The 14,814-nt window shown below is 31.7% G+C and overlaps 1 long non-coding RNA gene across 1 annotated transcript in view; it reads left to right on the top strand.

Moving 5' to 3' along the window:
* The window catches only part of LOC140445736 (uncharacterized), a 380,882-nt gene extending 366,628 nt beyond the window's left edge, over positions 1-14,254 (top strand). The window contains exon 4 of the long non-coding RNA XR_011951437.1: positions 14,211-14,254. This is a non-coding gene — a long non-coding RNA (uncharacterized lncRNA). The remainder of the gene's footprint in view (positions 1-14,210) is intronic.
* Positions 14,255-14,814: the final 560 nt, after the last annotated feature.

Here is a 14,814-nt window from a genome sequence, read left to right as displayed (position 1 = left end):
TACATACAGGGTGTTTCCAAATGACACTTACAACGTTTGACTGTAGATACTTCTCGAAAAATTGAACAAAACGATATAGTTAATGAGGGGTCAAACTTATTTACTTTTCGAGATACAGGGTGTTAAAATTAAAAAAAATTAAATTCTTTTAGTTAATAACAACAATAACTTTAAAACCAATAAACGTATTTACTTGAAATTTAGTACTCGTAGGTTGTTTTTGATGATATGATGAAATGAAAAATAGCTTCCTTTAGTGAGAAAAAATTGTCCATGGTACAATACAATGGTGTGTATTTAGAAAAATTTTTCACCTTTACTTTTTTTTATGAAGTCAGCTATTCTAAAACACAATTATTTTTATTGTAATTGAATTAACAAAAAAAAAACTTTTGTTGAATTTTAAAATAAGTTATATGATGTACTAATGGTTAGTAAGAAAAACTAATTTGTGGATTAATACTGCATTTAAAACACTTAGCGAGTGTTTTTTTTTCCAAACCAGTTATTTGATTAACCAAAAACACCTTGTATATTTTTATATTTTAAAGGTTGGGTTAAAATAAAGGTTTTTATTTTTATTTGTAGATAGCATGTGAGAAGAAATTTCAGATAGACCAACATGTGAGAACTGCTTCACACATTGCAAAAAAAGGAAAAATAGGAGGAAAACATCAAACTTCAATGGCTAAATGTTTCCAATCTACTTCAAAGAAATTAGATGAGCAAGAAACTTTTAATGAAGACTTGTGTCGCGCATTAGTGTCTGCAAACATACCGCTTTCAAAATTAGCAAATGTAAATTTTAGTTCGTTTCTAAAAAAATATTGCAAACTTAATGTTCCAAGTGATCGGTGTCTAAGAAGAAATAATGTGAACGGGCTATACTCGTCGGTGTTAATTAATATTAAGGAAGAAATTGCAGATAATTATTTTTACATATCTGTAGACGAAACCACTGATTCCTCAGGAAAGTATATTGCTCATTTATTGATTGGTGTTCTTAAAGAAGATACCTTACCAAAATCTCATCTTATTTCATGCCAGCAACTTGAGAAAACAAATGCTTTAACAATTTCGCGTTTTATACAAGAAACATTAGCAACTCTTTTTCTTCCGACAACTATTCCTTCTAATAAATTACTGCTTATTTTATCGGATGCTGCTCCTTCTATGGTGAAAGCAGGACACAATTTAAAAATATTTTTCCCAGATTTAATACATGTTACTTGTGTAGCGCATGGATTAAACAGAGTTGCAGAGGAAATACGAAAAAAGTTTCCTCTTGTAAATACCATGATATCCAGTGTCAAAAAAGTATTTCTTAAATCTCCTATAAGAATTCAACTTTATAAAGAAATGCTACCTAACATTCCTCTTCCACCACAACCTATTTTAACGCGATGGGGAACATGGTTAGAAGCAGCTAATTTTTATGCAGATCATTTTGTTAAAATAAAGAACATAATTGATACGTTAACAGATGAAAGTTCCCAATCTATTTTGGATTCTAAACAAACTTTTCAGAGTAACTTGCTTCAACAAGAACTTTCATTTATAAAATCAAATTTTAGTTTTGTTCAAAAAACAATTACTCAGTTAGAATCACCAAAACTGTCATTGTTCGAAAGTACAGCATTAATAAAAGAATTTGCGTCATGTTGTCGCACATGAAAAAAATAAAGGTTACCATATTCTTTCTGAAGTAGTCAGTGTTCTAGCTGGAAATATTTCGGAAACAATTAATTTAGAACCAAATGTTTTGGTTAGTTTGAAAAATGCTCCCGTTACATCAGTTGATGTTGAACGAAGTTTTTCCATATATAAATATATGTACTCAGACAGAAGCCACAAGTTTTTGTTAGAAAATTTTGAACACCACTTGGTCATTTATTGTTACCATAATTCTAAATAAGTTTATTCATACTTAAAAATTATGTAGTTACTTAAAATAAATGTAAATCTTAATGAATAGTAGGAAATATTTAGTTATGTACACTTTTTTTTTTAATAAAATTGTTACTATTTTACGATTTTTTTATTTATTTGTATGCATATTTTGTAAAATATTTGCATATTTTCGGGTAAACACGTGCATATTTATGCGCATATTTTCTACATTTTTATTTGCATATTTGCCGAAGTCTAATTATAATAAAGACTGTAAAGGCCGGCTACTGGTTCGAGGCTGACTATTGGGTCCTTTACCCTACATAAAAACAGTAATCTCTGTAGTATTCTTATAGACTAGAAAAATTAGCAAATAAAAGTCTTTTTCGCGACACTCTTTGATACAGATATCTATTAAACGCTTTTGATAAATTTAGTGATAAAAATATGTAATGTAAACAATATATACAAAGAATTAAACATCAGTGTTTACTTATAAATAATATATCAACAATGTAAGATCACTATTTGATTTTAAATACTAAAAGTATGCAATCGGTAAATTATATGGAAATGTGACAAAATTTTACTGACAAAGCATAGAAAAATCTTTAAAATGAGAGTAGGTAAAGTTATTTTTGTTATCTTGTTTCTTAATTATTGCAAAAATAGCTTCAAAAGTCTATTTTTTGAAAATTATTTATAACTTTTCTAAAAATGCACAGAGAAGTTTAACTTCGCGTGATAATATTCGCGTAATCTATTCAGCTATAAAGAAAATATAATTTCAAGAAGTTTCACTTTCACTTTTTCAGTTATTGTAAAATTGAAATTGTTTATCCCAGAAAGCTTTTTGTCTATAACTTTAGTATTCGTAAACTATTAGGTCTACGGTCTACATGAATTCTAAAAGCACCAATTTGAAGAGAAAGCTTTATTTTTATTCAAAAATAATTGAATCATTTAACGATTAAAACAATTGTGTTAAGTATTGTAAAATAGGTTTACAAAAACACTGTAATTTTAAGTCGCATCAATATATAGTAAGTTTTTTATTCTAAATGTTTGCATTTTTATACGAATTTTACACAAACAGTAAATCCACGAAGAAATTCATGATTTTATTTATTAATGTATGTAAATAAATTTTGTTTGACTACAAATAAAGCTTGATGTCAAACGTTACCATATTCAGTAGTACCAATGTTTTTTTTATTGGATGTTATTTGTTATTGTTTGTTTGAATTTAGTGTGTGAATTGAATATTAGTTATGAACAAAAATTCTGAAATACAGTACCCACGTGTAGCTAGACTACAAAAGAGAAAGGTAGCTGCTCTTCCACTAATATTGGCTTCAGCAGCTTTAATTGTAGAAACCACTCCAAACAAAATTAATAGAAGATGGTGGGTTCGAACGTGGCTATAAGATAAATTTTAAAATGCAGGATTAAATATGTTAACAGCAATTTAAACAGTTTTTGCGAATGTCAGAAGAAAGTTTTGAAAAGCTCCTGTCACGAAAAAGGCTTTCTTTTTGCTAATTTCTCTGGTCTATAGTGGTTTTTGTAAGTCACACAAAAGACATGGTGTTTTACTTATACTGCAAATCAAAACTATCTTATAAAATAATTAATAAGGATAGAATAACTGAATATAAGAAGGGCAGATATACCTAGACAGAGATGAAATAATAATATCCCAACAGCATAAGAGGCGCAATTGGATTAACACGACATAATACCTAAATCCAATAAAATTAGATACAAAAATTTTATACAATGTAAGAAATATACATTTTTCTCAGTATATAGAATGTTATATTTATGTCATAATTCTAAATATACAATGAAAATCACCGTGTTAAAATGGTGTAGGTATAACATTACGACCATGAATAATACCATAAAACATTTTTTACTTTATAAAACAATAATAAATAATAATTTTCCGTAATTATTTAGTAACATGACTAAACAATGACTTACTCGATCCGTCGCTTAAGTTGTTTTCTTCTTGAAGAGTAATACAAAGTCGAACAATTTGTAATGTAAATTGACAACAATTTTCAAGTGTTTTACCTGAAGGACAACAGATGATATATGTCTACAATATTTTATTATCGTTTTGTTAATGGATTTAACAATCTACTTTATTGTGAGTTTTGTTAGTTTATGAAACATGTTACTTATATTAGAACATATATATCTAAAGGAAATGTTTATAAATATGGCTTCTTTGTTGTATATAATTTTTTTTATTTTCCATTACACGGGATTTACCCTTTTGTATGTTATTTTTTGATATTTCTGTTTGTGGATTTTTTTTTGTATAAACACCTAAGCAGTGCTCAAAAATTTGACTAACGGGCAAATTTTTTTATTAACAAACTTACTACTTAACGAGCAATTACTTTTATTAACAAACTTAGTAATTATGTTTCTCCACTATATTCCTAATTATTTTTACAGCTTAACTCAGCACTTTTTTTATTAATTCCACCTAAAATTACAGTCTATCCAAAAACATAGAATAATAAGTAATTTTTTTGTTTACATAGCGTGTAGGAGCTTCTTCCAGAGCAGAGTTTCTTTTCTTTATTTAGCAACTGTAAATGTTACTAATTTATTATGAATTAAAAAGTATGAAAGTTAAAAGCAATAAAATAATAAAACACAATCACATAATTAAGGTAGAATTTAAAATACAGTTGGTTTTGCTTAAAAATTATCTGTTTTGTAGATCATTTGGTTTAAAACGTTTCAGCCTACGCACTTCATTATTGTCATCGAATACCCGCTTCGCAAGTTCATTGAGATGTACTTTTTCCGTTCACCATATTTGACACTGTATCTTGTTACAACTTCTTTTACCAAATTCACTTCCAGATCTTTTTCTATAGACGAAGATGTAGCATACCATAGAGCATTTACTATAGACCTTAACACTTTATTCTGGAAGCGTTGGATTGCAAGATTAGAATTGCTAGCGGTGCCTCATAGCTGAATACCATATGTCCATATCGCCTTGTAAATAACCAGTTTGTTATCCAATGTTAATTTAGAGTTTCGTCTAATCAACCAGTACACACGTTTAAATTTAATGCTAGTTGTTTTCTTTTGGTAAAGATGTGCTTTTGCCAGGTTAGTCGTTTATTAAGATGGATAGCTAAGTATTTTGTGTCGTTTGCCTTACTTAGTTGCTTGTCATTAATTGTGACTGGGGGGCATTCACCTCGTTTCATTATTATGGTTACATGTGTTGAGTTGGTCTCATTTACTCTAATACGCCATTGTTTTAGCCAAGTTTCTATTTTATTTAGGATTTTTTGTAAATTTTCTGATGCTTTTGTAGGACTAGAGTCCATGCCCAGTATTGCGGTGTCGTCTGCAAAAGTAGCAACTTCTGTGTTACTGCTGCATGGGAGATATGCAGAAAACATTATGACTAAATTAGGCCTTAGTACGTTTCTTTGTGGAACACCTGCTTTGGTAGGTGGAGCTTTGATATGGCAATTGTTTCTTTATCTTATAAAGTAGGACTTCATGCAAAACTTAATCGAAGGCTTGCTTGACGTAGGATTTACTATCCAGTGCATAGGAGATTTTTTTACTATTCTGTGGACCTGTTCAATTGCCCCACACTTTAACCTGGTGCCGAATTCGTGATACGTAATAAGATTGGGTTTTTCTAAGATTGGAATCAATCTTATCAATAGAAGCTTTGCTAATACCTTTGATAGACTTTGCAGTAAACTTATAGGTCTATAGAATTTTAGGTCTTTTTGTTTTTTCCTGTTTTGGTGTCTGGAAAATCTGTGAAATTTTCCACTGATTCGGAAAGTAGCCTGTTTTGATGATGGTGTTAAAAAAGCGCTGCAGATATTTGCATCCTTTTATTGTACATTTTTGTGACTGTTATCAACTTCGCACTAAGCACTAGAAGAATGAAAGACGAAAATTACAGAGAAGATGGGATGTAGATAAATTGAAAGGGACAGAAATAAAAAGAATATTTGTAGAAGAAGTAAATATAGAGATGCAGTTTAAAGAACAACAAATGGCGCAACGGTGAACAAAAACCAAACAAGAAATAAACAAAGCAGCAGAAAAAGTGGTTGACAAAATCAACAGTGGTTGATATTCCCAACAAAAATAGTAAATTCCATGCTGTTCCGGAAGTTGAATAGCCTCCACATTCGTATGGTTACGAAATCTGTTTACGTGCTTTTTTGCAAATACTTTAATCACATCTGCAACCATTTCCATTTTCAGGTCTCAGGCTATTTCTTACGTATCATGGAGCATTTATACTTCATTCCCCTTAGTACTTCATTCTCATACCGGAACACTTAAATCATTTTGATTGAGCTGTACGCCATATTTTCATACCCGCTTACGGACTTGTACTTCAGTACTTGGCTATACATATATCAACGGCTTATATATTGCAGCTCGGAATCGGAATTTTTTACAAGAATCAAATATATCAATTTTTTATTTTTGATGTTGAGTTCGTTTTTTTTTCTTTTGAATGTATTCTTTACAAATTAATATGGCATTTAATACAATTGGTGATTTATTTATTAGTTTATTTTAAATTCGTGAACAGATATCTGTCTATATAAAAGGCTAGGACGACCAGTCATACTGTTTGTCCGGTAGGGTAACTACGCCACTTATCTGAACTACCAACATCTAACATTTCAATCATATTTTGTACTTGAAACCATACGTTTAATTAATAATACTAATAAGCTTCCTGGGCTTCTCATACAAGAAACTCAACCTAATAATACACAGCAGGACAATAACAAGTTGCACGATAGTCTGGTAAACGAGATGGCACGCGCCGTACAAGAGTTTAGTGGAACAAACCCACTTAGCAGACCACCGCTACCAAAAATAAACTCTTCTAAGAAACTAGAAAGGCTTTTACAAATTGTGAACACTGAAGTCCTACCCAATTATATCGTGGATGCCCATACATTAGAATATTTGCATATGCTGATTTACTGTGTAGCAACAGCAATTGCTAATGTTATGGGCATTAAGATCAGAACACGACGGGTAACAACATCGGAAGGACTGGTAACAGAATAGCACCCTGGGAAAAACGACTGGTGAGGAAGATTGAATTACTGCGTAGGGACATTGGACAAATAACAGAATACATAAGAGGAGTAAGAAGTAGAAAGATTATCAAGAGAGCTAAAGAAATATTGTTTAACACTCTAAGACACTCACGACATGATCCAAAAAACAACATACCTAAACAATGCCTGGACACATTAAAACAAAAACTATCTGTTTATTCAGGCCGCCTAAGGAGATACAAACTTAGTAACAACCGGAAATGTGACAATATACTTTTTGAGCAAGCAGAGAAGGCTTTCTATAGAAAACTTAATTCCACTGTAGAAACTGCAAATAAATCCTATCCAAGCCAAGAAGAAATTCATGAGTTTTGGGGAACCCAACTTTCGACGCCAGCTACTCATAACAACAATGCTGGATGGATTAAAGAAACGACGAACAACTGTCAACACTACAGTAATATTTCCTATCAACCTTTCACCGCTGATGAAGTCTCGAACATTATCAAAGAGCTTCATAACTGGAAATCTCCTGGACCAGACGGAGTTCAAAACTTCTGGCTAAAGAAGTTTTGGACTGTACACGAGCTCTTAACAGTATTAATTAATCATGTTATTTTTAATCCGCAGGAAATACCACCATTTCTTACTTAGGGAACCACTTATCTAATACCGAAGGATCAAAATAACACCCAAGATCCAGCCAAGTACCGCCCAATTACTTGTTTTCCAACTTTGTACAAATTGGACACATCCTGTGTAGCCCAGCGTATCTACCAACACTGTTTTCTAAACAATATCATAGAGCCTCAACAGAAGGGATGCGCTAAGGGTTCCATGGGCTGGAAAGAACAACTTATAATCGACTCAGTCATTTCCAATAAGGCGTGCACCAAAAACAGGAACCTTTTCACTGCCTTCATCGACTACAAGAAGGCCTTTAAATCAGTACCGCATGAATGACTTATAGATATATTAAAAATATGTAAAGTCGATGATAATATAATGACCTTTTTAAAGCATATATTGACGGAGTAGAAGTCTAAAATTCACCTTCAAATACCCGGTGAAAACAACATCGAAACTGAAGATATCCCAATTAACCGGGGCTTTTTCCAGGGGGACTCGTTGAGTCTTCTTTGGTTCTGTTTAAAGATGAACCCACTATCTCAGCTACTGAACTCCACTGACTCAGGTTTTAGCATCAAAAATAACAATACTGTTGTGGCAAAGCTTAATCATTGGTTGTATATGGATGATTTGAAATGAATGGCTTTCACTCGAAACCACTTAGATCAGATGCTAAAAACTGTAGAAAATTTCTCAAATTATATTAGTATGCATTTTTGTCTAGACAAGTGCCGTATACTAAATATAGTCAGAGGAAAGGTTCAGCCCGGAGGTTTCGATATGCAATATGGCCAAAACATCGAGGCAATGGGTGAAAATGATATTTACAAATATCTCGGAGTAAAACAAGCGCGGAAAATTGACCATAAACAAATGAAAACTGAACTAACTTCAGAGTTCGTGCGAAGAGTAAGACAACTAAATCGGTCATATCTTAATAGTAAAAATTTGTTTAAGGCATTAAATACGTACTGAAGGTTTCCTACTTGCCGTTCAGGATCAGGTTATTCCAACAAAAAATTACCTAAAATATATTATTAAAGCACGTGGTGTTCGTGTGTATTAAGGTATAAAAAAATTGCTTATTACAAGCTTAAATTTTTATTTTAAGAAGATCTTTTCGGAATTAAATCATTCCATCATCAGTTAAATAAAAAGTTGTTAAAAAACATTGTATGGCCACTTAAAAAAAAAACTTTCGAAGGACATCCGTATTAAAATATAATCCTCATGGTTTTATCAAGGTAAATGCAATAGACTTAACTTATTGATTATTAAAACTGAAGATGGGGGCATCTTACATGACCCCCTGTAGCTGGTGAAGAGTGTAGCTACAGGGGGTCATGTAAGATGCCCCCATCTTCAGTTTTAATAATCAATAAGTTAAGTCTATTGCATTTACCTTGATAAAACCATGAGGATTATATTTTAATACGGATGTCCTTCGAAAGTTTTTTTTTTTAAGTGGCCATACAATGTTTTTTAACAACTTTTTATTTAACTGATGATGGAATGATTTAATTCCGAAAAGATCTTCTTAAAATAAAAATTTAAGCTTGTAATAAGCAATTTTTTTATACCTTAATACACACGAACACCACGTGCTTTGTATTCAACAGGTATACTAGCCACTCCTGGATATTTCCACTTCATGGTTTGTTCCAGTTTCACTTTTAATATTATTAAAGATTCTCAAGTCCAAAATGGCAAATGCCGATATGAATGTCAAGCCCAAGAAACCATCCATCTTACCGGTAGCTGATAGGCATTTGTCGGTACTGATTATTAAGAACGTCATGACTCAGTAGGAAAGATTATCCACCAAGAACTAGCTGACAAACTGGGACTTCTCCAAACCGACCATCTTCCTTATTATCAATACGTCCCTGACAGAATGCTTGAAAATGACAACTATAGGCTATACTGGGACCGCACTGTGCTCACAGACCAACCAGTGGCGCATAATAGATCGGATCTCATACTAGTTAATAAACTTACTAGGAAAACAACACTTATTGATGTGGCGATACCCAACACCAATAATTTACGTGTTAAATACAACGAAAAGATCGCCAAGTACAGAGATCTAAAAATACAAATCAGGAGACAATGGAGAATGGAAAGTACCCAGACAGTACCTATTATTCTATCTACTACTGGTGTTATTCCCAAAAACCTCCTAGAGAACATGAAACAGCTGGGTCTAAATGAACATCTCTATAAGTCCATACAGAAATCTTTACTCCTCGCGACATCTAGATGTGTACGAAAATTTTTGGGAGACACTCCAACATACCAAGTCACCTAGGGTTCGATAACACGGAAAGAGTCCCACCAGAGCTCAATCCTTTTGATACCGTAGGTATCTGGGATGAGTGAATTTTCCCCTTAGAGGGAGTGTGAGCCGTATGGCTAAATCTGGATACTAATAATATTAATTTCATATTAACATAGTTAATAATACAATTAATTTTTTCGCAATATTGACAAAAATATTGGTTGTTATAATTTTAAGATTAGTAAACAAAATAATTTAAAACTAAATGTTAGTTTAGATTTAAACACCTAGTGCTACCTAGGAATGAAATCTGAACTACCAACTGATATGAATAAACTTATCTGACAGACAAAATGTAAAATATTTATTTGCCAAGTAAAGTACCCAATAAGAAGTTATCTGGAAGATAAATTGTGTTTATTGTAGTCTGTTATTATGTTAGAGGTTATCGCAAAATCAAAAATATAACCTATATATTGTTGTTGATTGTGGGTGAGAGACCGACCGACGTTTTTTGATCCAGTATTAGAAAATTTAACGAAATCGAAGACTATGGATTTTAATGTTTATAGATTTGGTGCGAGAATATAATATTTGAGGCAGAATCGACCATTTAAATTTTTGTATAGAGACTTTTTTAAGAGGTTTAGATTAAGTAAACCGAGAGTGATCTATATTGTGAGAATATATTATAAATAAAAGATTATAAAAGTAGGTATTCTACCTCTTTTCTTTACTTAGTTTAAGCTTTTTACATTTTCATAATCTTGATAATTAAAAAAAGTTTAAATGGAGATAATAGAAATGGATTGTTACTTGGAGATTCTGATTATACAGTGACGCCATTTTAAAGGGGCCCACTAAACAATCCATGAAGAAAAATTTCTATAATGAATACCATATTAAAAGCAGATATGCAACAGAACTTTTTATGTATGGAAGAGAAGGTTTAGGTACTATTTTATCCAATGGTAGTGGCTGTAAAGTTGAAAAGATTCAACCGTTCTAATCTACAGCAACATTCTATAACCTAGCGAGAAATCAAAATGAAGATAATTTTGAAGATGAATTGCTAAATAAAGACATTACTGAACTTTCTGTTAAAGTTAAAAATGTTTGAGCTAACCTTATATAATATTTTAGTGTTATAAAGATACCTCAGAAGAATTAATATACATGTATCATTTTTTAATCGTTATTAAATTATTAATACACTGCACTGCCACTACAAATTATATAATCAAAAGAGCTATTAAAGAGACGAACAATCAATTATAGACTATACTATAGTGCAAAAAACAGAGAAGAACTGGATAAGAGACGTAAGGGTAAAAAGGAGTTATGAAATTGGTAGTGACCACTATCTACTAGAAACCACATTCAAAAGCAAAAGAAAAGAAATAAAAAGGAATAAGAACATAAACAGAAAACACAAAGAAATAATAAAAATTTATAAACTAAGGGAAGAAACAACTAGAATAAGATACTCAGAAGGACTAGAGAAAGAGATAGATAATGAACATGAAATAACAGAAACAATAGAAGAAGAATGGGGAAAATTTAAAAATGCGATGATAAAAACAGCTAAATCAATATGTGGAACCACAAGAAATAACAACAGAGGGAAACGAACATCTTGGTGGAACGATGAAGTGAAAAGAGAAATAAAAGAAAAGAAGAAATTATGGAAAGAATACATCCAAGACAAAACACAACAAAAATATGAAAATTATAAAAGACAAAGAACAAAAGTTAAAGAGATAGTTAAGAAACAGAAAAAGAAAAGTTGGGAAAAATTCGGGGAAAAAATGGAAGAAAACAGCACAGAAAACGCAAAATTATTTTACAGAACACTGAAAAACCTAAGAAGCAACAAAGAAACGAAACTGAAACAAATAATGAACAAGGAAAGAACAATAATAAACGACGATAAGACAATAATGGAAAGATGGAGGGAACATTTTCAGCTGATACTGAATGGAAATCAAGTGAATACAATGGAGAAGGAAAGCCACAACAGGAGAGTATCCATGAGAAACACGGAAAATCCAGAAACTATAGAAAAAGAAGAACTGGAAGAAGCAATAAGAAAGATAAAGATTGGAAAAGCACCAGGAAGCGATGAAGTAGCACCAGAAATGATGAAATATATAGGAGTAAAAGCAAAAAAAAAATTGTTATACATTTATAACCTAATATGGAAGAGAAAAGTAATACCCAGAGAATGGACAAATGCAGTAATTATACCTATATACAAGAAAGGAAACACAAGAGACTGTAGGAACTATAGAGGTATATCACTACTATGTGTAGCAGCAAAAGTATACGAAACCATAATAGAAAGGAAAATTAGAAAAGAATTAGAACATAAATTAGAGGATGTACAAAGTGGATTCAGGAAAGGACACAACACACAAGACCATATATTCACCATGCAACAAGTAATAGAAAAAGCCTTAAAGAAAAATAAAGAAATACATCTGAGCTTTATAGACATGGAAAAAGCATTCGACTCAGTCAAAAGAAAAGATATATGGGAAAGCCTAAAGAAGAAACAAGTAAGTGAAGAACTGATAGAAGCAACAAAGAGTATATACATGAAAACAACAAATACAGTAAGAATGTTAAATATACAGTCAGAACCATTTGAATCAACCCAAGGAGTTAGACAAGGGGGAAGTCTCAGCCTAGTACTATTCATAAATGTAATAGATGAGATAGTGACAGAATGTAGGAAAACATTCAAGAAATACTGCATCGGTTGGAACAGAATGCAAATGATAAATGCTGAGATGTGTATATTTGCAGACGACATAGTATTAATTGCGGAAACTGCCGAAAAACTGAAATACAACTTAGAGAAATGGAACCTAGAAGCAAGCAAATACAACTTAAACGTAAACAAAGAGAAGACTCAAATAATGAAAATATCAAGGAAACAAGGGACGGAAGACCAAATAGAAGTAATGATAGACCAACAAAAAATAATAGAGACAAATTCATACAAATACTTAGGAACAGTAATCAACAACAAAGGAGACATCGAGGATGATCTTAACAACAGAATGGAAAACACAGGAAAACTATTCCAAGCACTAAATAGAGGATTCCTTAAAAACAAAGAAATATCAACAAAGACCAAGATGACAATATACAAAACAATATATAGACGTACAGTGACATATGGAGCAGAAAATTGGATATTAAACAAAAGACATCAGAGCAGAATTCAGGCAGCAGAGATGAAATACCTCAGAAGAACGATAGGAGTAAAAAGAACTGATAGAATCAGAAATGAAGAAATAAGAGAAAGACTCAAAATCAAACCGATACTCGAGTCAATCAAAGAGAAAAAATTGGCATGGTTCGGACATCTAACCCGGATGGACAATAATAGACAAGTTAAAAGAGTGTGGGACGCCAAACCAATAGGGAAGAACAGAAGAGGAAGACCCATTAAAGAATGGAACAGTGACATCTCGCAGATACTGCAGAGTAAGGGTAAGCCTTGGCAGGAAGCAACACAGATGGCATCCAATAGGAAGGAATGGAGAAAGTTCGTTAAGAGCTAGGACACCTCAGAAGACTGTCAAATATTGTAATGTAATGAATTGTATTTTAAACGGCCCAACACCGAAAGGTACAAATGGGTCTACTGATTAGGAAGAAGAAGAGCTATTAAAACATTAGTGTGATTTCTTTGACAATTAATTAAATATTGGTGTGTTCCGAAATAAATGTTACATTTATCTTACACATAAATAACCGCAACATAACGTGATATTTGAAAAGACAGGTATATTTTATTCTATGAATAAATGTATATCCTCTAGAAAACTATCTGTCAGATAGGACAATATTTATCTGGAGGTGAAAAGACCGGTCATTTCATTCAAGAAGTTTATTATTTTAAGCTCTTTATTTTAAGCTCTTCATGAACGTTTTTTGATATTAAAATATTGGCTGAAAATTTGGTGATCGGTAAAAAATTTAATACAAAAATCGAGCTTTACCAACATATAATTAAGCTGGTTTTTGTACGTAGATCTCATAAGATTCTCCAAAAGTGACTTATTTGTTATAAAAGTTGTACATACTAAAATATCATTTTGTTTACGTCCTAGCATTAAATAATAGGGCTCAGAGAAAATTGAGTGGAGTGACAGTAGATGGCAATTGATTGGATCCCCCGTTGCGTGGTGACGCGCAAAATCACTAGTATTTTTATAACGGACATAATTCCTTTGTATAAAACTAATTTTTCCATATAGCTGTAGCAATTAATATATTTTCTAATTGTTATTTCTTTCTTTTTTTAGGTAAGAGGACTGTGAACAATTTGAAACCACGATTTCGTACAAGGTAACAAAATAAAATCCATCACAAAGAATATAGAAGAAAATTTTTGTAACTTTTGGTTTGATGTTTATTCAACTTGCTGTTGTAAACATATAATTTCTTAATAATACAGCAAAATGTATATTTACATATTTTAGTTGGTTGTTAACATATTTTAATATTAGAGTAGGGCAGATTTGTTTTGAGGTGGATGTGAGAAGTGACATTCTGATTTTTGCAGAAAATGTGCGATAACTTCAATACTAATATTTTTTCTGTTTATTTACGATTACAATCTGGTCATAAGTGACCAACAAGCAATTTTAATCTATTCTAAATTACTAAAGTTGCTTGAAATCAAGGGTTTGCCTATGGTGACCTCTTCTAATCTAATCTGGTGGTAGTAATAAATTGCTGAAGAGCAATTTATTACTACCACTGATAAGCAATTTATTACTAACACTAGGTATTTCCAAAAATATCATATCATTGCAAGAATGATAAGCATAAAAAGAAGTGCCAAATCTCAAATTTTTGCAAATACGGGTGACAATCGGGAGCCGGATGTTTTTAAAACGCATTGGA

Source organism: Diabrotica undecimpunctata, chromosome 7, assembly GCF_040954645.1.
Source record: "Diabrotica undecimpunctata isolate CICGRU chromosome 7, icDiaUnde3, whole genome shotgun sequence".
Classification (NCBI taxonomy): domain Eukaryota; kingdom Metazoa; phylum Arthropoda; class Insecta; order Coleoptera; family Chrysomelidae; genus Diabrotica; species Diabrotica undecimpunctata.
The sequence above is the reverse complement of the archived record's forward strand: the minus strand, read 5'-3'. Positions and strand labels throughout refer to the sequence as shown.